Here is a 24324-nt window from a genome sequence, read left to right as displayed (position 1 = left end):
AATTCAAAAATATTGAATAATTTCCACTATACCATAAAAATGTTCAAGTATTTCAATCCTTCTTAATATTTTTTTTCTTACCGGTCAATCCTCACACAGAAAAAACGTAGTCTCATTTTTGTTGCAAACCAAAATGAGTCAATGCTAAACGATATAGAAAGTGGCGCCACCAATATATGGTTCATTTTTGTTACACATCAAAATAAGCCGCCTATACGACTCATTCTGAGTTCAGTTTTTTTCTGTGTTATTTTTGAAGTTGTTTAATTTTTTACCCTAAACTTGGACCTAATATTTATGTTACATTTACTAGTTTTAACTCCAAATCCAGCGGCTTTTTAATCTATTAGGAGGGAGGTATCAAAAAGAATAGAAAGATAAATTAACATTTTCCAAATTTTATCTTATCTTCTTTAAATACCCTTTTAAATGAAATTTGATTATTTAAACAAATATTTATTAAAAATTGAAATTTTTTAATTTTTATCATTAAGGTCAAGGTGACTTTATTCTAAAAGAATAAGGGAAAATCTGTGTATAATGAGATTTTATGTAAATAAAGATGTTTCATGAAGGATAGAGTAGTCGTAATAACACCAATCTACAGGGTACTTGTCCTTTTGCTGCGGAAACTTTACGCTACGGGAACGTCGCCACTTTCACTTTTCAAGCCAATGTTTATGCAGAACAGCGTGAAACTTTCTTGAGGCGCGATGCAAAATACAAGCAAACCACCACCACCAACACACTAACGTTAAAGCAAATATAAATATATATAGTATATAGAAACTGGGTGGTAATCTGCCCCTATAGTGTGTATATAGATTTGATGTTGAGTATTTTGTTCGCGTTATGAAAATCAATTGACGAGTTTAAACCACGCGCGCGGTCACTGGTGTATATAGCACTTGACGCATTTCAAAACTCTTGGTTCCAAAACCGACCTGTCACTCAGTCCTTTATATTATATGAAAAGCTAATTTGCGATATATTGCCGATCAAATTTTAAATTCGTCTTTTTTTTGTCCAAATATAAATTAATTTGCATTAGAAAAAAAGATTTTTGTATTTAAATAAGAAAATTCTGTTATGATAAAGTAGATCCCTAAATTATTAGCAGTCGATAACTTTTAATTTTTCATTTTTTTCTTCTATACCGACTAAAGACAATGTAGATCCCAACATTATCGGTAGGTCGGCAGTCGATAACTTTTAATTTTCATTCTTTTCTTCGATACCGACTAACAACAATGTAGATCCTTACATTATCGGTAGGTTGGCAGCCGGTAACTTTTAATTTTTATTCTTTTCTTCTATACCGACTAATGACAATGTTGATCCCAACCTTATCGGTAGATTGGCAGCCGGTAACTTTTAATTTTTATTCTTTTCTTCTAAACCGACTAACGAAAATGTAGATCCGTACCTTATCGGTAGGTTGACAACCAGTAACTTTTAATTTTCTTTCATTTCTTCTATACCGACTAACGACAATGTGGATCACTACGTTATCGATACAGTCGACAACTTTTAGTTTCCATTCTTTTCTTTAGCGACTAATGGTAACGTAGATTTTTTTTAAATTGCCAAATAACCTAGTATGTCAGTGAAATAAGTAATTGATTTAAAATAACTTATTACATTCGGTGAGATGTAATTGTCATTAAATGAGAAAAAATTATCTGTAGTTAAAAAATGATATTAATTTAAAATTTTATATGATTAACTTCAGTCTAGACAGTAAAATGAAATTACCCTTTGTCTCAATTATAATAAAAAGTTTTTAAAAATACATTTTTCTTAGTTGATACTTTCTTCCATTTTTTTTTTCAAATGAAAGCTCATGTCAATAATAATTCTACTTAATTCATTGCAGTGCGATGAGTATAGGTTTACATATAGTTTCCTCCCCACTGCTAGTCACGATCTCTTGCAAATACCGTTGTATCTGTACAAGTGTCGTTCAAGAGATAACTTAAACCACGCTCGACACGTGAAGATGTCGCATCCTCGAGCCGCTACCTCTACAAGATAAATGAGTCTCTCCATTAGGCAATCCTAAACGTTTCAATCGACTCGATCTTAAACGTTTTCGTTATTCGTCTCGTTTTACTAGTACACGAACATTTCTCCCTCTTATTTTACTATATTCTCTTTACGAGGGAAACTAACTTTTCAAAAATTAATTCATAATTTTATTATTAGCAAATTTTGTGAAATTTATAAACTCTACAACACATTATTCTAATGTATTTTATGCGTTAAGTACAAATAAAATATTTAAGCAGTGTTTATTTCATAACAGACAAATATGTAATTGTTTTATATAATTAAGATATTGATTGACAAGTAAAAAATGTTTTAATGATAGGACGATATTTAAAAAAAAAATAAATAATTTTTCTATGTAATAAATAATTTATTTATAAGAATATATTCGGTGAAAAAAATAAACTAATATTAAATGAAAATTTTTTTTTGGAAATACAACAAAAGGAATACTTTAATATTATCTTCTTTCATGAAGAGTTTTTATGTCTATAATTAAGATTCTTGAAATGAAAAAATTTGAGTAAACAATTAACTATTTATTAAAGAGTGTTTACGTATATATCTTATTCTTATGTATAGAATCATATATGTATAAAGTACAATTACTTAAAACAATTAAATAAAATTTCTTTACATATAATACACAACAAATTAAATATTAGAACTTTCAATTAATATAATAATTATTTAATCTCATTATATCTTAATTTGAACTCAACCTTACATAATGTTGTTAAAACGAAACAAACATATATTTCAAGTAATATTACTATATAATTTCAATATTCAGGTATAAAAGGGCAACTAATACAATGGGGTGTCATAAATGGTTTATTATGACTAGACTTCCAGTCGATTCTATTAAATTTGTCTAGGTATAAAAATAATAGTTAAACAAATTTTTTTCACAAGAATAATATTTTGACGGCTTTGATTTAACATTAATCGTACATATTTAATAAATTTCTTTAATCCGGAAGAATATGCGAATCCATCCAAAAACGCGATAGAAAAGTGAAAAGTAGAAAAGTAATACAATAACAGCTGCGACTTTGTGCTCCCTGTATGCTGCTGCCATCTGACGGCGACAGGAAGTTATGTACCTGTTATTATATTACTTTTCTAATTTTCGTTTTGCGATCGCGTTTTTGTATGAATTCAAGTAATTAATTTTAATATTCAAGTATAGAAGGACAACTAATACAATAGGGTGTCATAAATGGTTTATTATGACTAGACTTACAGTCGACACTATTGTTATTATAACATCTTCTCTCCTTTTTTTCTTTTGAAATAATTAATAAAATATATTTAGAAAAAAAAATTACATATAGATAAAATTTAAATTGTTCCTTACTTTTTATATAATATGTATGGCCCCTACATAATAATTATTTTTTCACTTTAAGCATATTTAATAAAAATAAAAAAATAGTAATAATTTTTATAATATTATATTAAATATTGCTTCCTTGGGGAGAAAGTTTTGTAGTACTTTCGTTTATAAAAATTTTCAAAATGTGAAAAACAAATTTTTCTCTATATAGAAACATGTTATACGAGATCCTGAACAATTGTCCGGATATATGTATTTCCGAAAAATTTTTTTAATCGAAAAAATTTTTTAATAACAAAATTTAAGGTGATTTATATAATAAAATCGAATTCCTTATGTTTAGACGGATCGATTGGTATAACTATATGAAGTATAGATTTGATTTAAATTTAAAGAATTAATGAAAGTTAAAAAATCAAAAATTCACACTTTAGCCAGAAAAATTTATGTTAAATTAAATTCTAGGTTATATATAAAAAAATTGTATTTTAATGTTAATCCTTTCTCCACGAGGAAGCAAATTTTTTCCTTATCGTAAACAGTGAAACAAAATGTTCATGTAATTAACATCTAAAATTATAACTTGTTATTAAATAAACTATTATATTAAATTGTAATTTATTATTTAAAGTGAAAATTAATTCAATAACTTATTATAAACATACAGATAATTCATGATGATTATTTTACTGTAAGCAACAATTGTACAAGTCAAAAATAATAATTTTTTTATTATTTGTTTTCTTTGCAGCCATTTTTACAGATGAAGAAAGGATTCGGTCAACAAAATCGATAAACAATTTTAGAAATAATTATATAATGACTTCAGACACAAATTTTCTTTAAATTATTAAAAAAAATTTAAATTTTTATAATCGGAGAATTCAAATTTAAATTCATCGCGCGCCACTTCTAGCAGAGAAATATTTCCAGCCAATCAACGCCAGGCGTTCTGTACTACATCACGCGCGCCAATTCCAGTAGAAAAATCTTTTTAGCCAATCAGGGTGCAGCGTTCATAGCCAAAAGTGTGCCCCACCACCATGAGCGTCGCGCGCCACTTCCTAAAACTTTCAACCAATCAACGCACGGCGTTCTCAACGGAAGACAGCAGCGACGCTTTTCGAGTCTTCACACATTTAGTCCGCCATTAGCCACGTGCCTGTATAGTCCTCACTGCGTGAAGACGAGGTCCAGAATTTCGGTGAGTTTTTCTCAATTACTTTTCCCCAATACCACCCCCTTTTCCAGGAAGTTAACCATGTCAAGTTCCGTACTTAGCACTGTTAATTTCCAGTTAAATTCCATGCATATATTTCCTTTCTTTTTCTTTCCTTTGTTAACTTTCTAGTACTTATCAATTATTTACTAGAAAAATGCGAAGGATTTTTTTTGAAATATTAAAGTGTTAGTTTTAAAGGTTGTAGTTTTAAATTTTTTTCTAAAAGTATTTAATCAAAGTACTTTAAATAATTACATTTGAATTTCCCCGAAAAAAATAATAATTTTTTGTTAAATGGGACTTTCTAAATAAAGCGGACAACCCCTTTTTGTTTCTTTATAATATTATTACTATTAAATATTATAATTTTATTAAAAAACCCTTAAAGGGAAAAAAATATGTGTGAACTTTGTATTAGATTTAATTACTTTGACGTCATTAAATTTATTACAAAGTCCACACATATTTTCTTTTTTTTAATGGTTTTTTAATAAAATTATAATATTTAATAGTAATAATATTAAAATGAAACAAGAATGGGTTGTCCGCTTTATCTAGAAAGCGCCACATGATGTTAGATAAGTTTAATATATGCTGGGTGATTTTTATTGTCTCGACCAACTAAATTTTTTTTTAATTTCATGTTTTTCGTTTTTTAAACAAAAACGTGGAATTAAAAGAAAATTTTCAGGTGGTCCAGAACATAAAAATCTCCCTGTGTATATGTATATATTTAATTATATACAACATATTTTTACATTATTTGAGTTATATTTTTGTATGAATATTATTTATTATAAAATTGTTTAATAAATTATAATAATGTTGATAATAAAAAAATGTTTTTTTTATTTGGCCTAATGGCTTTGGCATATTTATTTAAAAGATATTCATTTAAAAAAATGTTTACATAAATTATATTCATTAAAACTATCATCAGTAAAAAACCAAAAAAACATCTCTTTATCATCAATGTTATTAATTACTATTATTTTTATTATTTATTTGTTTATTCATTTATTTTATTGTTGTCCTGCTTGTAAACCAATAAACAACCATCTGAAAAGGAAAAAAATACCTGTTAAGATGGAATTGTTGTTCTTGGTGGTTACAAATGTCAGGTTAATTTAAGAACCTATTTTACAATATTATTAAAAAAAATATATTAGTATGTTGCAAACTTCAGGATGTTGAGTTGCAAGGTTTAGTAAAGGGTTGTATAAATATTAAAATATACACCCTGATTAAATTTTAGGTGCGAAAGTTTACCAAAAATTTAATTATGGTGGACATTTTAATATTTATAGAAACCTTCACTAAACCTTGCAACTTAATATTCCGAAGGTTGAACTTAAATATTTGCAATAAATGTAAAATTTAAAATACAATGTTGCTGATGTTTTAACTAGAAGTGTGATAGGGTTATCTTAATAATATACATATGTTTTATAAATACTTTTATTTATTTTCAAACATAAATATATAGAATATTTTATAAAAAAGTTTTTAAATTCTTCCTCCATTCGTAAAGACCAATAAGAACACTTGCACCTTCACAGAATAATTTTCTCTCTTCTTCAGATGGTTGAGTAGTAATCTGAAAATAAACAAGACATTAATAAAATAAATAAATGGATAAACAATTGGTAATAGTAAATTATAATAAATAATATTCATGCAAAAATACTAAATAAAAAAATAATGTACAAAGTATGAAATATATAAATAAATATATATATATATATATATTATAATTAAACTTATCTAACTAGAAACTTAGTTTTATTTTCGTGGAAATTCAAATGTAAATAAACATTTAAAGTACTTTTAAACAGATGCTTTGAAAGAAAAATTTAAAACTATAAATAATCTTTAAAACTTAAGACTTTAATATTTTAGAAACAATCCTTTACATTTTCAAGTAAATAAACAATGATAAGTATTAGGAATTAAGAAAAGGAAAGAGAAAAAAGGGAGATGTATAGAAATCCATGGAAGATAACTGGAAATGACAGAGTTAAAACAGGGACAGACTGTGTGGTTGACAACCCTGAGAAGAGGGGACCGGTAGAAAGGAAAGTAAGAGAAAAACTAACCAGGAAGAAGGACAGGAGGCACGTGGTTGAAGGAGGAGTTGGAAGTGAGAGAATATTATGGAGTAAAAGAACAAGATTTTTAATAAAAATAAATTTTATTCATAATTTTCGTGTTATTTTTCGTCGTAGCCCTTCCTCTTCATGGTTGTCCTCCTTCTTTGACCACGTGCCTCCTGTCCTTCTTCCTGGTTAGTTTTTCTCTTACTTTCCCTTCTACCGGTCCCTCTTCTCAGGGTTGTCAACCACACAGTCTGTCCCTGTTTTAACTCTGTCATTTCCAGTTATCTTCCATGGATTTCTATACATCTCCCTTTTTTCTCTTTCCTTTTCTTAATTTCTAATACTTATCATTGTTTATTTACTTGAAAATGTAAAGGATTGTTTCTAAAATATTAAAGTCTTAAGTTTTAAAGATTATTTATAGTTTTAAATTTTTCTTTCAAAGCATCTGTTTAAAAGTACTTTAAATGTTTATTTACATTTGAATTTCTACGAAAAGATAAGTTTAATATATATATATATTTTAAATATTTATTTATATTTTATACTTTTCATATTATTTATTTAGTTAGATATTCTTGAATGAATATTAATAAGTATTTTATTATTATTTTTCTATTATTTTTATTAATATTTAAATTTTATTTCTTTAAATTCTTTTATTATAAAAAATGAGAAATAAGGATAATTCATATGCATTGAAAGTTTCAAAAATTTGATTATTTTATTGTTGCTCTATTTATTTTCAGATAACTAGCAACAATAAAATAAATAAGTAAATGAATACATTATTGCATAAAATCATCATGTTTATATTACTTTTATATTAATCAAATTTAAAGAAATAAAATATATAAATAGTAATAACAATAATAATTATAGAATTAATAATATTGATAATAAAAAGGTGTTTTTTTGTTTGTATGATTTGTTTATTAAAATGATGACACGTTTATTAAATATGAATTGAATTAATATTTTTTAATAAATATATTTTAATCAAATATACCTAAACCATTATGCCAAACAAACAAAAAAACATCTTTTTATTATCAATATTATTATTAATTATTAAACAATTTTATAATTAATAATATTCATACAAAAATATAAATTAAATAAATAATGAAAAAATACATTATAAATAAATAATTTATATATACTAAACTTATCTGATATCATTTAGCACTTTCTAGATAAAGCGGACAACCCATTCTTGTTTCATTTTAATATTATTACTATTAAATATTATAATTTTATTAAAAAACCCTTAAAGGAAAAAAATATGTGTGGACTTTGTAATAAATTTAATGACGTCAAAGTAATTAAATTTAATACAAAGTTCACACATATTTTTTTCCTTTAAGGGTTTTTTAATAAAATTATAATATTTAATAGTAATAATATTATAAAGAAACAAAAAGGGGTTGTCCGCTTTATTTAGAAAGTCCCATTTAACAAAAAATTATAATTTTTTTCGGGGAAATTCAAATGTAATTATTTAAAGTACTTTGATTAAATACTTTTAGAAAAAAATTTAAAACTACAACCTTTAATACTAACACTTTAATATTTCAAAAAAAATCTTTTGCATTTTTCTAGTAAATAATTGATAAGTACTAGAAAGTTAACAAAGGAAAGAAAAAGAAAGGAAATATATAGACATGCATGGAATTTAACTGGAAATTAACAGTGCTAAGTACGGAACTTGACATGGTTAACTTCCTGGAAAAGGGGGTGGTATTGGGGAAAAGTAATTGAGAAAAACTCACCGAAATTCTGGACCTCGTCTTCACGCAGTGAGGACTATGCAGGCACGTGGCTAATGGCGGACTAAATGTGTGAAGACTCGAAAAGCGTCGCTGCTGTCTTCCGTTGAGAACGCCGTGCGTTGATTGGTTGAAAGTTTTAGGAAGTGGCGCGCGACGCTCATGGTGGTGGGGCACACTTTTGGCTATGAACGCTGCACCCTGATTGGCTGAAAAGATTTTTCTACTGGAATTGATTGGCGTTGATTGGCTGGAATTATTTCTTTGCTAGAAGTGGCGCGCGATGCATCTAAATTTGAAATCTCCGATTATAAAAATTTAAATTTTTTTTAATAATTTAAAGAAAATTTCTGTCTGAAGTCATTATATAATTATTTCTAAAATTGTTTATCGATTTTGTTGACGGAATCCTTTCTTCTTCTGTAAAAATTGCTGCAAATAAAACAAATCATATAAAAATTATTATTTTTGACTTCAACAATTGTTATTTACAATAAAATAATCATCATATATATGCACTGTATGTTTGTAATAATTTTTAGATTAAATAATAAATTAGAATTTAATACAATACTGTCATAAAAACTAAACATAATAAAAAAAATTTAATATTTTTAACCCCTTCACTTTGTGCGACACATACGTCATGTAATAATTAAATAATTATTTTCAAGATGGCGGACATAATTTTTGAAATTTTATCGTATTTTTATGAAATTTGGTATAAGGATTTGGTATATGGGTTTTAGAGGGTGTTAAATTCGAATTTGACCTTCAAAATTATAAATGTCGGACATAATTTAAATTTTTTTTAAGGATTTTAATGGAACTTAATTTTTGCATAAATTAAAAAAAATATTTCTGTAATTTTTAATTTTATTTTTTAAGTTATATTTTGATTCCGCGATCCCAAAACCCATATATTCTAAGTTATATGAAATTCCGCATAAATTAAACAAAAATGTTAGCCATTTTGTGATAAATTATTAATATTATTATACATTTAATTTTGTAATTAATTTTTAATTACCACAGAGATAATATAAGTAGAGTAGATAAGACATTTTTCCGTTTTGAATTAAATTTTTTTCTCTTGCTTATACACGCAAAAAACTGCGTATGTATAAATTTTTGGAGGGTATAAAATGTTGATAATTCTGTTAAAAGAAAATTCGAAAGTTTTCATTTTTACGAGGGAACGAACATTTTTCGATTTTGAATTTCAAATTAATTTAAAAAATCTGTGAATTATTACTTGAGAATTTATTGTGTCCATGAAAAGTGAATTTTCTGTCAGATTTTGATTTAGCGACTAAAAAAATCTAAGTAAAGAATTTCAAGCAAACTTTAAAATTTTTTAAGTAATAAGTTTCAAACGGAGTTGACACATTTTTAAAAATTTTTCTCCATAGTTCGTAATCACAAAAACCTCAAAATAATAAACTTCAAGCAATATACGAAACTATAGCAATTCATTTAATTGAGAGCATTTGTCTTGAAAATGTTGATGTTAATTGTAACTATCCTTTTTTCAGGTGCGGTCACATATTGGATCAGCAAATTTGGATTTTGTAAATTTTACATATAATTCAGAATCAACGACTCTAAAAATTTTGGATATACTCCTTGATACACAAACCTAATTAGTTATGAATTAGATATATCAAAGGTTAAATAAAATTGGAAACAACTGTTAATAAAAAAATAAAAATATAAATAATAATAAAAACTACGATCAACTACTTTACGATCTTCTTAATAAATAAATGAAAACTTAATACGGGAAATGTAATAATGAAGTTGTATCTATGTAACATAAAATTAATAAAAAAAAATTCTAATTTTAAAATAAAATTTCATATAAATCCTAAAAATAAAATTATAACTAACACTTGACTGCATGTGTAAATTAGAAGGAGTAGTAATTACAACATGCTCCGCCTATCTGAGATTCAATACGACAGATAATTAGCAAGCGTCCCTAATTCATACACGCAAAGCAGTATCAATATATATTCCTGGTCTTTGGAGTCGCTTTTGCTATTGCTGCTGCTTGAAAGAGCTTACGTTCGTTGCCCAGAGGTCTAAAGGATATGAGAGACTACCACGATAGGAACCAGGAACCAACTTGGTGGAACATCTTCTCCACAAAGTGTATATTGACGGACCAAACGGTGTTCGTGCATGATTCTAGTTACCTTGGTGTGTATGAAGGTTGAGTTGGTCTTAGTATCTTGAGAAGCACACGTTTCAACGAAGCTTATATATATATATATATATATATATATATATATATATATATATATATATAATATATATAGTCGTGTTGGAATTACGTCATGCTGCACTAGAAGAGAGTAGAGAGAGAGAGAGAGTATACACGTTGGAGTGTAGATAGGACGGGTCAAGACGGTCGCATCGAGTTGGACGACTTGAAAGGGTTAAAGTGCTGTCGTGACCTCAGGAACCAGAATCAGACGGGATTGAAATCAAGCGAATTCTGTTGCTAACTACCGACATTCCTGGTTTGCCCTAACACACAACATTCACGAAAAGCTTGTTTCTAGCTAGAAATTTGACGTCCTGCTGTTTCCTCTACATCAGCACATCACAAGTATTCTATAATATATTCAAAAGCCTCTTTCATATTTCAATAAACAACATTCAATTATATTGAAATAATTAGAAAATAATCACACAAACAGAAGAAATAGGGGATTCAACTTTTAATAATAAAGGAATTGCAGAATCTTATTTTTTCGAAATTTTTTTTTTTTACTTTCATTACATTGATGATGCACGGTGCGCCAGAAGGAGGTTTAAATAAAAATGAGTTGGCACTTAAAAATTCTTTTTGATTATGGTTCTTAAATAAATAAAAACCATTTTTCAATAGGTTTTAAAATCAACTTACGTGCCAAATTTAAAAAAAATTGAGTTTTAAATATATAAAAATAGTGTTTTATGAGGAACCAGAATTTATTTAATGTATACTTGTATGCGTATAGATAATAGATGTTTTAGATTTGGGTTCATATAAATTTATTAACATTGAATTTATTTTCTTGTTTTGTTTTTATATTTATGCATTAAGAGTGTCGAACGGTATCTGAAATTCTTTGGCAAGAAGAGAGCTTTAATTATCGCTCTGAACGTGAAATAGTATTGATTTTAAAATACTTTTTTCACGAAACACGAACACTTTTAACAAAATCCTCATCTTATAAATTTCCTAAATCCAAAAGACTGTACGAATCCATAGAAAAACATGGTTGCAAAACAAAAAGTAGAAAAGTAATCTAATAACAGCTGCGACTTTGTACGCCCTGCATGCTGCTGCCATCTGACGGTGGCATGAGGTAATGAACCTGTCATTATATTACTTTTCGTTTTGCAATCGTGTTTTTGTATGGATTCGCATAATCTTTCGGATTTAGGAAATTTATATAAGATAAGAATCTCTAGCTGCTTTTGTAAAAAAGTGTCCGTCTTTCAAGAAGAAAGTATTTTAAAATTAATGTTTATCATTTTCACGTTTAGTGCCGTTTTTATAGGGCGATAATTAAAGGTCTCTTCTTTCCAAAGAATTTCAGAGACCATTCGACTCTCTTCAATAAATTTTATCCCTCTTAAAATAGTTCTTTTAACATTATAATTTAATTTTTTAAAATCGGATACAAACACTACAGCAATATAATTATTTATATGTAAAATTAAAAATAAGTAATTATTTTATCATTTATTACAGTATTTATTAGATTAAATAAATTCTGATTCCCCATAAAATTACTGTTTTTTATATAAAAACTAATTTTTTTTTTAATTGGGCACGTAAACTGATTTTAAAAACTATTGAGAAATGTTTTTTATTCATTTAAGAATCATAATCAAAAAGAATTTTTAAGTGCCAATTCAATTTTATTTAAATCACTTTCTGGCGCACCGTGAATGTTTTAATATGTGTCTACTAACCTAAGCAGGAAGATTTTAAAAGAAGGCACATGATTTATATCTTGAGTAATTATTTATTTGGTACTAATGTAAACTACATGTAGTAGAGAACACTTACAACGAGACCGGTTATAACCAGAGATCGGTTATTACGAACGTAAATACGTTTGTTTTTGGCGGAATTAGTAGAACTTTAAGACAAATTAAATTTCGTATATGTGACGCCGCATGAGAAAAGGGACCTATCCCCGAAATAACATTAGGCCCAGTTTTCCGTGCACTGTACACGAAAAACCGAGCCTAATGTTATTTCGAGGATTGGTCCCTTTCCTCGTGCGGTGTCACATATTTTAAAATGGAAAACCAGAAGGAAAGGAAAAATATTATCTATAAGTGACAAATTTAATATTATTCGTGATTTTGAAAAGAAAAATTTGAAAAAAATGTAAGGAAAGTAAGATGATGAATCAGAATCAAGGTATTGAAAAGTGTCAAAGTTGGATGAAATTCTGTGATAACAGAATTTGATGTGAGTAGGTGGACAAGTGAATTGGTGGTGAGGCGCATTAACGACGCCCGGCTTTATTTCACATAGCGAACCCTGGCATGGGGCCAATGCCATGTATCACTCGGCATTGGAATTCGTTGTTCCTCGTCTCGTTACTAGGACGGTTTCGCATTTTTTTTCTAGTTTTATTTTCTATTTCTCTTTTTTTTCGTTCTATACTCCGTTCGTACCATTGTAAACGCTACGCTAGTGCGCTGGCTCCACTATAGATTCCTCTCGAAATTTCACGCTATCACTATTCCGAATGTATGCGAGTAGGCATTATAACGACTATCGTACTAAAATTGTTCATGTCACACGATCCTCAACGAATGTTCACTTGACGTGATTAGGTTTTACCCTACAGAGTAGTGCTCAATGACTGATCTCATACTTGTCAGCCAAATTCAAATTGATGCTTTCCTCATTTCCTTTTCATTTTCTAAATCGAACACATCAATTCTAACGAGAATATTTACCTCTATATCAGCTTTCCAATAATGTTTATATTATATAGGGATCGTCGTAGACACGAAAAATCAAATTTTTATCGTTGACCAACACGATTAAAAATGGTAATATATGATGACCCAATAATCCCTGCAAAATTTCAAGATAAATATATGCCCCCTTTCGGAAATACAGGGTCAAAAAAACTAAATGGTTTCTTTAAGATTTTCGTCTGCTGATTACGAATTTGAAGTTCGTTTTGAAACATTCAAAATGTCGGACAACAATTTTAAAAATCGATACAATTCACTTTTAAATCTATTTAATTGGTTTCAAAATCGTTAATTAGGGGTTTTCAAGGTCGGTGAACATAAATATGAAGGTAACCCGAGTAACCATTTTCAAGTAAATTGGATGGATTTTTAAAATTTTCGACCGCCATATTAGATCCGCCATTTGAAAATTTGAAAAATAGACCTTAGATTCGTAATCAGCGACCCCAAAAACTCCTGGGGAACTATTTTCAAGTAAATTGGATGGATTTTTAAAACTGTCGTCCGCCATATTGGACCCGCCATTTTTAATTTTTAAAAACTAACACCGGCTTCGTGTTCAGCGACCCCAAAAACCCTCGAGTAACAAGATTTAAACGGATTCGCTCATTGTATCGGCGACAAAATATTAAACAATTATTTTACATTAAACAATTATTTTTTAAACAATTATTTTCTTAATTCAGCATTTGTCCTTTTCGAGAGATTCACCCCATATACAAAGGTTTTCGGGGTGGCTGAATCCGAATTTAAGGTCAGATTTAAAAAATTAAAAACGACGAACCCAATATAGCGAAAAAATTTACAATTGATTCGATTCATTCAAAATTTGGTTTTTGGAGGTTTTCGGGGTCGCTGAATCCAAACTTGACCTCAAAATTGAATTCATCGACCCCCAAAAACCACCAAGTAACAAATTTTGAACGAATTGAATCAATTTTAAATTTTTCCGCCATATTGGGTGGCCAAATATGGGTCCGCCATTTTGAATGTTTAAAATCTGACATCAAATTTGGATTTAGCGACCTCAAAAACCCTGAGTACCAAATTATGTAAGAATCAACTTTAATTATTTCCGCCATATTGGGTATCAAGAATTTTCGAATTTGGTTCATAATTGTGGTCTAAAAGCTAATTTGTGTTAATATATTAAATAGAAATATTAATGCAATACTTGCACTTACTCGAGAGTCTAGGGGTAGGCAAGTAATAGAAAAATAATTTTTACACTTACAAATTATTTTAAAAAAATTATATAACAATTGCAGTTTAAGGCTGTTTGTGGTTAAAAATTTGTTTTTTGATAAATTTCCTTATATTTCTGAACAATTTATATAAACAAAAACACTGTACTGCATTTTTTGGTCAAAAATTAATCAAATTTTTAGTCTTTTCAGAATTTATTTCAGTGTTAAAAGAAATAAGAATTTTTAAATTTGGTTCATAATATTGTGGCCTAAAAGTTAATTTATGTTAAAATATTTAATAAAAATATTAAATATTTCAAAATAAAAATAAGGAGAGAAGGGGACATAACAACAATAGAAACGACTGAAAGTCTAGTCATAATAAACCATTTATGATACCCTATTGTATTAGTTGTCCTTCTATACCTGAATATTAAAATTAATTGCAAAAACGCAAATGCAGATCGAAAATTAAGAAAGTAGGTTTATATATAGGTACATTACGTCCTGCCGCCGTCAGATGGCAGAAGCATGCAGGCAGCATTAAAAAATAAATATTAAAGTTCTCCAAAGTAACATATACTTTTTAAAATGGAGTATAAATTTTATTTTCTTCTTTTAATTTAAAAGTGTTGAAAATAATTTTTCTTGTTTTAAAAAAAGGCCGAAAATGAAAATAAAAACTTATATATAATTTTTGTTTCATTCGATCATAAATTACCTAATTTTACCAAGGACAAAAATTATTTTATATTTTAAGAAAAATTTTATTCTATTGCTTTAACAATTGTAAAATAATTTTTATTCCGTTTATAAATAAATATATATTTTTTTTTTTGAAATAGATATTTATTTTATTTTACTTTAAAATATTAAATTAAAATATTAAATATTCCAAAAGAAAAGTAAAAAGTGAAGGTGACAATAATAACAATAGAGTCGACTGTAAGTCTAGTCATAATAAACCATTTATGACACCTTATTGTATTAGTTGTCCTTCTATACCTGAATATTAAAATTAATTACTTGATTTCATACCGTGTTTCATACAAAAACGCAATTGCAAATCGAAAATTAAGAAAGTAGGTATATATATAGGTACATTACGTCCTGCCGCCGTCAGATGGCAGAAGCATGCAAGCAGCATTACAAAATAAATATTAGAGTTCTCCAAAGTAATATATACTTTTTAAAATAGAGTATAAATATTATTTTCTTTTTTTAATTTGAAAGTGTTGAAAATAATTTTTCTTGTTTTAAAAAAAGGCCGAAAATGAAAATAAAAACTTTTATATAATTTTTATTTCATTCGATCATAAATTACCTAATTTTACCAATGACAATAATTATTTTATATTTTAAGAAAAATTTTATTCTAATGCTTTAGCAATTGTAAAATAATTTTTATTCCGTTTATAAATAAATATAAATATTTTTTTGAATAGATATTTAATTAATTTTACGTTAAAATATGTATTAAATTAAAATATTAAATATTCCAAAAGAAAAGTGAAAAGAGAAGGTGACAATAATAACAATAGAGTCGACTGTAAGTCTAGTCATAATAAACCATTTATGGCACCTTATTGTATTAGTTGTCCTTCTATACCTGAATATTAAAATTAATTACTTGAATTCATACAAAAACGCAATTGCAAATCGAAAATTAAGAAAGTAGGTATATATATATAGGTACATTACGTCCTGCCGCCGTCAGATGGCAGAAGCATACAGGGAGCACAAAATGGTAGCTGTTATTATATTACTTTCCTACTTTACGTTTTTCAATCGCATTTTTGTATGCATCAGTAGAATATTTTGGATTTAGGAAATTTACTAAATATTTATGATTAATGTTAAATCAAAGCCGCCAAAATATTATTTTTGTGAAAAAATTTTTTTAACTATTATTTTTATAAACAAATTTAATAAAGAATTTTAAATTATTAAAAACTTCGGTCAAATATTAATAGTGCTTTTAGAGTATTTTATAATCAGATCACGCCGATTGATACAGTACAGTGTATTTATTTATATAAATTGTTTTAAAAAATAAAATTTATCCAAAAATAACTTTTTAATAAAAAAAAAATTCGACTCTCACAGATCTGTTCAGAATTTAGTTCTGAGTTGGAGGAAACAAGAATTTTTTGAATTTCCTCCATAATTGTGGTCTAAAAATTAATTTATGTTAAAAAATTTCAAAAGAAAAATAAGGAGAGAATGGGGATATTATGTACAACAATAGAGTCGAATGGAAGTCTTTTTACGATTATGATTAATGTTAAATCAAAGCCGCCAATATATTATTATTCTTGTGAAACGTCTGCTATTGCTGCGCGCGACGTTCGGAAGTTGTCGCTCTCGTTATTGAGCAGAAGCTCATTACACTAGCTTAGTAAAAAACATGTTGTATGAAAAGTGAGGTTTTTCATCCTTCAAAAATTTTTTTTTATGATTTTTTACTGCAAAGTAAGTAATTAAAAACCATTCAATGTGATAACCAGAAATGTTTACGTTTCATTCAATGACAACATAACCTTACTTTTCACACAACATGCTATCTACTACGCTAGTTTAAAGAGCTTTTGTTCAATAACGAGAGCGACAACTTTCGAACGTCGCGCACAGCAATAGCAGACGTTTCACAATAAATAAAATACAAAAAAGAAAACAAACATTGTTTGATAATTTGTGAGTTAACTATTTCGAATCACGTCATTTTTCTTGTGCTATATTAAAGCTTGAAAAATAAGGAAAATTTTGATCATTAAACCAATTTATTTGGTGGTGCAGAAAAATGAAGTGAATTTTTGAATTTAGTCCATAATTGTGGTCTTAAAGTTCTAAAGGACCAAGCACAAATTACATTAAAAATCCTTTTTGGTTAAATTAGTTGCAACTTCGTGACAGTGATGTTCAAGTGATTCTAAGCAAAAGCTGTAATATTTTCCTTACTTCTTTGTAAAAACAAACTTATAAGTTCTAAAAATAATGTTACCGTACCATTCCGTAGCGTACTGTACTGAACATTTGAAGGGGTAAAAACTAAAGAATTTTATTCTAGATTCAATTTTTAATGGACAACAAATTACTTTTTTATAGTACAACACAATTATTATATTTTCAATTATAACATGTTTGATGTTACTTTGGATAACTTCGAGGATAATAAGAAATTAGTATTTATTTATTCACAGATGGTTTAGTTTTTATTTATAAAACAAATTCTAGAAAAGAAGTAATAATATAAACTCAGTGAATTTATAATATATTCATAATGTAAAAGTGTCTTTAATATTAAAACGATGACAAGTCAGAATATTAAAATACCAAGACTTGATTTCACGTTAATAAATTCAACACAAGGGGTGAGCCTCTCCCTTTTTGTTAAGTGGCACAGTATAATAATAATAGGAGACATGGCCTTTCCCAATATTGTGGGTGCTACCGTCATTCATACTCTTCTGTTGGTCGAGGGTCGTGAACCCCCCCCCCTCCCTCACCCCACTTTCCTTCCCCCTTTTAGATACTAACCTACCCCACGACTGAATGATGTAGGGTGGTATAAGGGGTGCTTAGTGGATGAACACAGAACCGAGGACTCCACCCTTCGTGCCACAGAGACACACTTTTGCTTGGCGAACCCTTCTTTCCCTCAACCTATTACTAGGCTAACAGTGTGTATTTCATTCTACTTTTTTTTCCTGTTTCACTATATATATAGTGGTTGTGTGTGTAGGTATGAAGCACTCGCCATTGAAAAATATCAAGCTTCCGGCATTTTCTCTCCATTCATCTCACGGTGGGAGGTCCTGAATTACCTTACTTTTTAAGTCAATAAGAACTAGCTCTTAAGAGGAATTTTTTTTTTCCTAACCTCGTTACGTAATAAAATGCTAACCAGCTTTAAGTAAAGAGTGGGTCATTTGGTGTATTGCAAAAATAATGATTTTGTTTTTAACAAAAAACCAAATGTTAATTTGCTTAATGATAGTAGTAGTTTTCTTTTTGAGGTTATTATCTCAAAATCATTTGAAATTAAAGAAAATGTCTACAATTCTTAGGGGAAAAATAGTTTGCAAAATGTAAAAAAATTATTTCATGAAGATATAAATAACTTTTTATATATAGTATAGTGGTTGGGTCGGTTCAAATACTGTACATTTAAATTCTACAACGTTAAAATTAAAACTCTACACGGAAAATTCTAGACAGTTAAATTTAACATCGTTAAACTCTACACAATTCAATTTTTAAATTCTAAACAATTGTATAATGAGGGAGGAGGGATTTCAAATTCCCCTATTTAGACTGTACATTGGTTAATTCTACAGGTTAATTTGTACATTTTTATACTCTACAATAAGAATATTAATTTTAAACTCTACATTTGAAATTGAACACTGTTAAATTTTTGTTAATAAAATTAATTCTACTTTATTAGATTGTCATTCAATTAATTGTACAATTGTACATAGACTAAAATGCATTTAAAAAAGTAAATAAAAAATTGTTAAATATTACATTATTAAATTGGTTATTGTCAAACTCTACTCATGATAAAATTAAAAAATAATAACTATAACCAATTTAATAATGTGGAATTTAACAATTTTTTTTATTTAATTTTTTGAATGTATTTTAGTCTGTGTTCAATTAAATAAATGACAATCTAATAAAAGTTGAATTAATTTTATAAAAAAAATTTAACAATGTTCAATTTCAAAATGTTAGAGTTTAAAATTAATATTACTAATATACAGTATTAAACGTACAATTTAAATGACAAAATTAACAAATGTACAGTCTAAATATTGGAATGTAAAATCGCCCCATCTAAAATGCATACCAAAAATTTAATAAAAAATTGTTAAATTCTACATCATTAAATTGTTTATAGTCAAACTCTACACATGATAAAATTAAGAAGTAATAACTTTAAAATTTACTATCAAACTCTACACGAAATAAAATTTAAAATAACAATTTTAAATTTTACACAAATTTATTTGATAGTTAGAATAATTTTCCCGCTAAATTCTATACAATTAAATTATGTCAAACTCTACATACGTTTATATTTAAAAATAAAATTAATTTTATTTAATTCCAACATAGCTAAATTGTACATCGTTAAACTCAACACAAATTTGTTAATTAGAAAAATTTTTCTGTTAAATTCGGCACAATTAAATTGCACACCGTTCTACTCTACACACGTTTATATTAAAAATAAAAAATAATTTTATTAAATTCCATATCGTTAAACTCTACACAAATTTATTTAAAAAAAAAATTATTATCATAAAATTCTACACAGTACAATTCTACAATATAAATTTTTTTTACATTTTATTAGTCTTGTTAAATTCTGCACTGTTAAACTCTACACTATATAATAAAAAATATTCTTTTATTGAATTCTTCACAGTTAAATTGCACACCGTTAAACTATACACACATTTATATAAAAAGATATAAATATGTGTAGAGTTTAAATATGTGCAATTTGACTGTGTGTTATTTAATCAATTTTATTTTTAAATATAAAAATGTGTAGTGTTTGACGGTGTGCAATTTAACTGTGTAGAATTTAACAAATAAATTGTGCAGAGTTTAAACTGTATAGAATTTAGCATTGTACAGTTTAACATGTAGAGTTTAAGCATTGTAGAGTTTACATGTGTAGAATTTGAACCGCGCCTTTAAATTCTATTTTTACTTAATTGTACACTGTTACTTCGACACAAACTAAAGGGGCGTTTCAAGTTCTACACATGTAGACTCTACACCGTATAAACTCTACACGTTAAATTCGACACACGTTTATATTTAAAAATAAAACTAATTTTGTTAAATTTTACACAGTTAAATCGAACACCGTTAAACTCTTCACAAGTTTTCATTTTTTAAAAATAAATTTGTGCAGAGTTTAACGGTGTTCAATTTAACTGTGTAGAATTTAACAAAATTATTTTTATTTCTAAATGTTAACGTGTGTCGAGTTTAACGGTGTATAATTAGAATTAAACGAATTAATTTTTATTTTTAAATATAAATGTTTGTAGAGTTTGTCGGTGTGCAATTAAACTGTGTAGAATTTAACAAAATAAATTGTGCAAAATTTAATTTGTGTAGAATTTAACATTGTAGAGTTTAACGTGTAGAGTTTATACGGTGTAGAGTCTAAATGTGTAGAACTTCAACCGCCCCAAAATAGAATTTAAAAATGTAGAATTTAAAATTGTTATTTTAAATTTCATTTCGTGTAGAGTTTTATAGTACCTAGTGTAACAGTGTGGAATGTGCTATAACGAATTTAATGATGTAGAATTAAATAATTTTTCATTTAATTTTTTTGTATGCATTTTAGTCTGCGTGTACAATTAAGTGGAGGACAATCTAATAAATTAGAATTAATTTTATTAAGAAAAATTTAAGTGTTTAATTTCAAATGTAGAGTTTAAAATTAATATTCCTAATGTAGAGTATAAAAATGTTCAAATTAACCGGTAGAATAAAACGAATGTATAGTCTAATCACGGGAAAGTGAAATCGCCCGAATTTTAAAATGATTTGTGCAGTATAGATTTTAAGTGACAGTGAACACCGACTTTAAAAACAGCAAGTGTGAAAAAAAGGGTTTAAAGTATTGAATTTTTTTTTTTAGGCTTCTTCAAAAATCGCAGAAAAACTGTAAATATTATACTTTGAAATTTTCACTAAATATTCTTCAAATGATGTACTATTATCGTAAAATTTGTTTAATACATTGGCTCTAACCAGAGCGTCTAAAAAAATTCATAAAAACATATTGCCTTTTTCCACTGAATTAATTATACTCTCCTCTTAAAGTGCCATATATTTACATCAGTTTTGCTCCGATCTACTTCAAATTTTCATACAATAATCTTGTAATATTGTAGATTAAATAAAAAATCTTATTTAAAAATTTAAAAAAGCTTTAAAATACTATACCCTATTCTTAAATAGGTCATCGATTCAAATCCCCTTATGGGTTAAAATAATTTATATATAGTTTTACGTTTTTTTTCAGGTTATATGGCTTGAGACAAAGAGCCTCGGCAAAAAGTGCCCCTTTTTCGTACCTCGAATTTTGAAACTTTTTTTATGCCAAATGGTTACATATGATGACCCAATAATCCCTGCAAAATTTCAAGATGAGCATGTGCCCCCTTTCCGAAATACAGGGGGTCAAAGGGGGCCATGTCCAAAATTAGAATATGCAATATAATCGAATAATAATGTTAAAAAAAATCAGACCAAATGGTTCCCTTAAGATTTTCGTCTGCTGATTACGAATCTAAAGTCCGTTTTTAAAAATTCAAAATGGCGGATCCAATATGGCGGACGACATTTTTAAAAATCGATCCAATTGACGTGAAAATCGTTACTCGGGGGTTTTTGGGGTCTCTGATTACGAATATGATGTCCGTTTTTAAAAATTCAAAATGGCGGTTGCAATATGGCGGACGACATTTTTGAAAATCGATCCAATTGATTTAAAACTTGTTACTCGGGGATATTGGATCCGCCATTTTGAATTGTTAAAAACGGACATAATATTCGTAATCAGATACCCCAAACTCCCCCGAGTAACAAGTTTTAAGTCAATTGGATCGATTTTCAAAAATGTCATCCGCTATATTGGATCCGCCATTTTGAATTTTTAAAAACGGACATCATATTCGTAATCAGAGACCCCAAAAACCCCCGAGTAACGATTTTCACGTCAATTGGATCGATTTTTAAAAATGTCGTCCGCCATATCGGATCCGCCATTTTGAATTTTTAAAAACGGACTTTAGATTCGTAATCAGCAGACGAAAATCTTAAGGGAACCATTTGGTCTGATTTTCTTTAACATTATTATTCGATTATATTGCATATGCTAATTTGGGACATGGCCCCCTTTGACCCCCTGTATTTCGGAAAGGGGGCACATGTTCATCTTGAAATTTTGCAGGGATTATTGGGTCATCATATGTAACCATTTGGCATAACAAAAGTTTCAAAATTCGAGGTACGAAAAAGGGGCATTTTTTGCATGGGGCTTGCCGAGGCTCTTTGAAAATCTATCATTAAAGGGTAAATTATAATTAATTTTTCATTTCTCTATTGCTAAATTAGAAATACACTTAAAATTATTACCGTTATAATATATAGCAATGATAAATATATATATATATATATATATATATATATATATATATATATATATATATTAATAAAGTAAAAATATAACCTTCAGATAAAAATTAATAACATTTAGAGAGAGAAATGTCATCTGATAAATGAATAAGCTTTTATCAATTTCTCTAAAAGGATTTCCCTCCTTCAACAAGGTTATCAAGGGTGAATTTCAAGGAAAGTGAGTGTTTTTCGCATTTAATGAGAAAGAGAGAAGGAGATTGAAAGTCAAAGGTTGCATAAAAGAGGCTCTCTCAATATAAGTATTTCATTAATTATCTAATCGCAATCCTTTTTCTCCTACTCACGTTTTAATTCCGTTTAAATTCTATAAATGAATAAAAGATTTATATAACGATTGACCATGAAAAACTCTATCGAATATCATCATAACGTCTCTAATATATACACGTTTGGAATTTTAATGGAAAAATCAATGTGAAAGAATTGTCATTGAATTGAAAAATTTTGTTTTGTTTAAATCTCTCTGATGCATTCACTGGTCTGTTATCGTTGAAGATTAAGATGCCGATAGAAAGAAAATAATAAAAAGAAAGAAAGGCGAGTGTTGTGTATGTCGTGAATATGCTAATACCAAAAGGGAGAAATCTCCCCCCCCCCTCCCCTCTTTGGGCCACCACCCCAATGGACACGCGTTCCTGACCTGGCGCTGTCACGACTTTAGAACAATGGCGTCGATATACATGTCTCATTTATATACACGTAGCCCTCGATACATCGTCGCGATCTCGAAAAACGAGAATGAGAGAGAGAGAGAGAGAGAGAGAGAGAGAGAGAGAGAGAGAGAGAGAGAGAGAGAGAGAGAGAGAGAGAGAGAGAGAGAGAGAGAGAGAGATCCTCTTTGACCTTTCACAAAAAGATACAAGAGATGGAAAAGGAAATTCCCAAAGTTCAATATATGAATCAATGCGCGTGCTGTTTGACTCATTCAATTCGGAAAAATTCAATTTTAGTCCTTCTGAGAAAAAGACGTGTGTTTCTTTTTTCTACATTGAGAGAAGTTTAACGCAATATCTGCATTTTTTTGAGGGACAGATATTGTACCTTAATCATGTGCAGACGCAGTACTAAAATCGAACAGCAACAACGCCAATTCAGTACTGATTCTGACCTAACTTGTGGGGCAAACGATTTAGTACAGTATCTGTCCACCAAAAAGCGCAGCTGCGATACAATTTAGAACCGATGTTGCTCTAAAGGTTAGGTACACGGAGAGAAATTTCTTACTGTTTTCGTATGAAAACGACTTACTAATTTAGTAAAACAACTGCTGCGGCGTTAATAACATAAAATTTATACCAAAACTACTTTTGGACATACTAAAATAGTTCGAGTTGTTCTGGAGACATAAAGTGTCGTTGATTCTTCTATATTCGTAGCAACTTTATGGCTCTATTTCACGAATGACGAGTGAATATAGTTCCCC

At 28.1% G+C, this 24324-nt stretch overlaps 2 long non-coding RNA genes across 3 annotated transcripts in view; one reads left to right on the top strand and one right to left on the bottom strand.

The window, feature by feature from the left end:
• The window catches only part of LOC127277785 (uncharacterized), a 151219-nt gene extending 141002 nt beyond the window's left edge, over positions 1-10217 (top strand). Inside the window, exon 7 of the long non-coding RNA XR_007842406.1 lies at positions 10011-10217. This is a non-coding gene — a long non-coding RNA (uncharacterized LOC127277785). The remainder of the gene's footprint in view (positions 1-10010) is intronic.
• LOC127277786 (uncharacterized) overlaps positions 1-24324 on the bottom strand; it is a 342439-nt gene that overhangs the window by 64440 nt on the left and 253675 nt on the right. The gene's annotated exons all lie outside the window — the stretch shown is intronic.

Source organism: Leptopilina boulardi, unplaced genomic scaffold (assembly GCF_019393585.1).
Source record: "Leptopilina boulardi isolate dan_hultmark-lab unplaced genomic scaffold, ZJU_Lbou_2.1 LbouV2_179, whole genome shotgun sequence".
Lineage (NCBI taxonomy): Eukaryota > Metazoa > Arthropoda > Insecta > Hymenoptera > Figitidae > Leptopilina > Leptopilina boulardi.
Note: the sequence above shows the minus strand (reverse complement) of the source record. Positions and strands in the feature narration are given on the sequence as shown.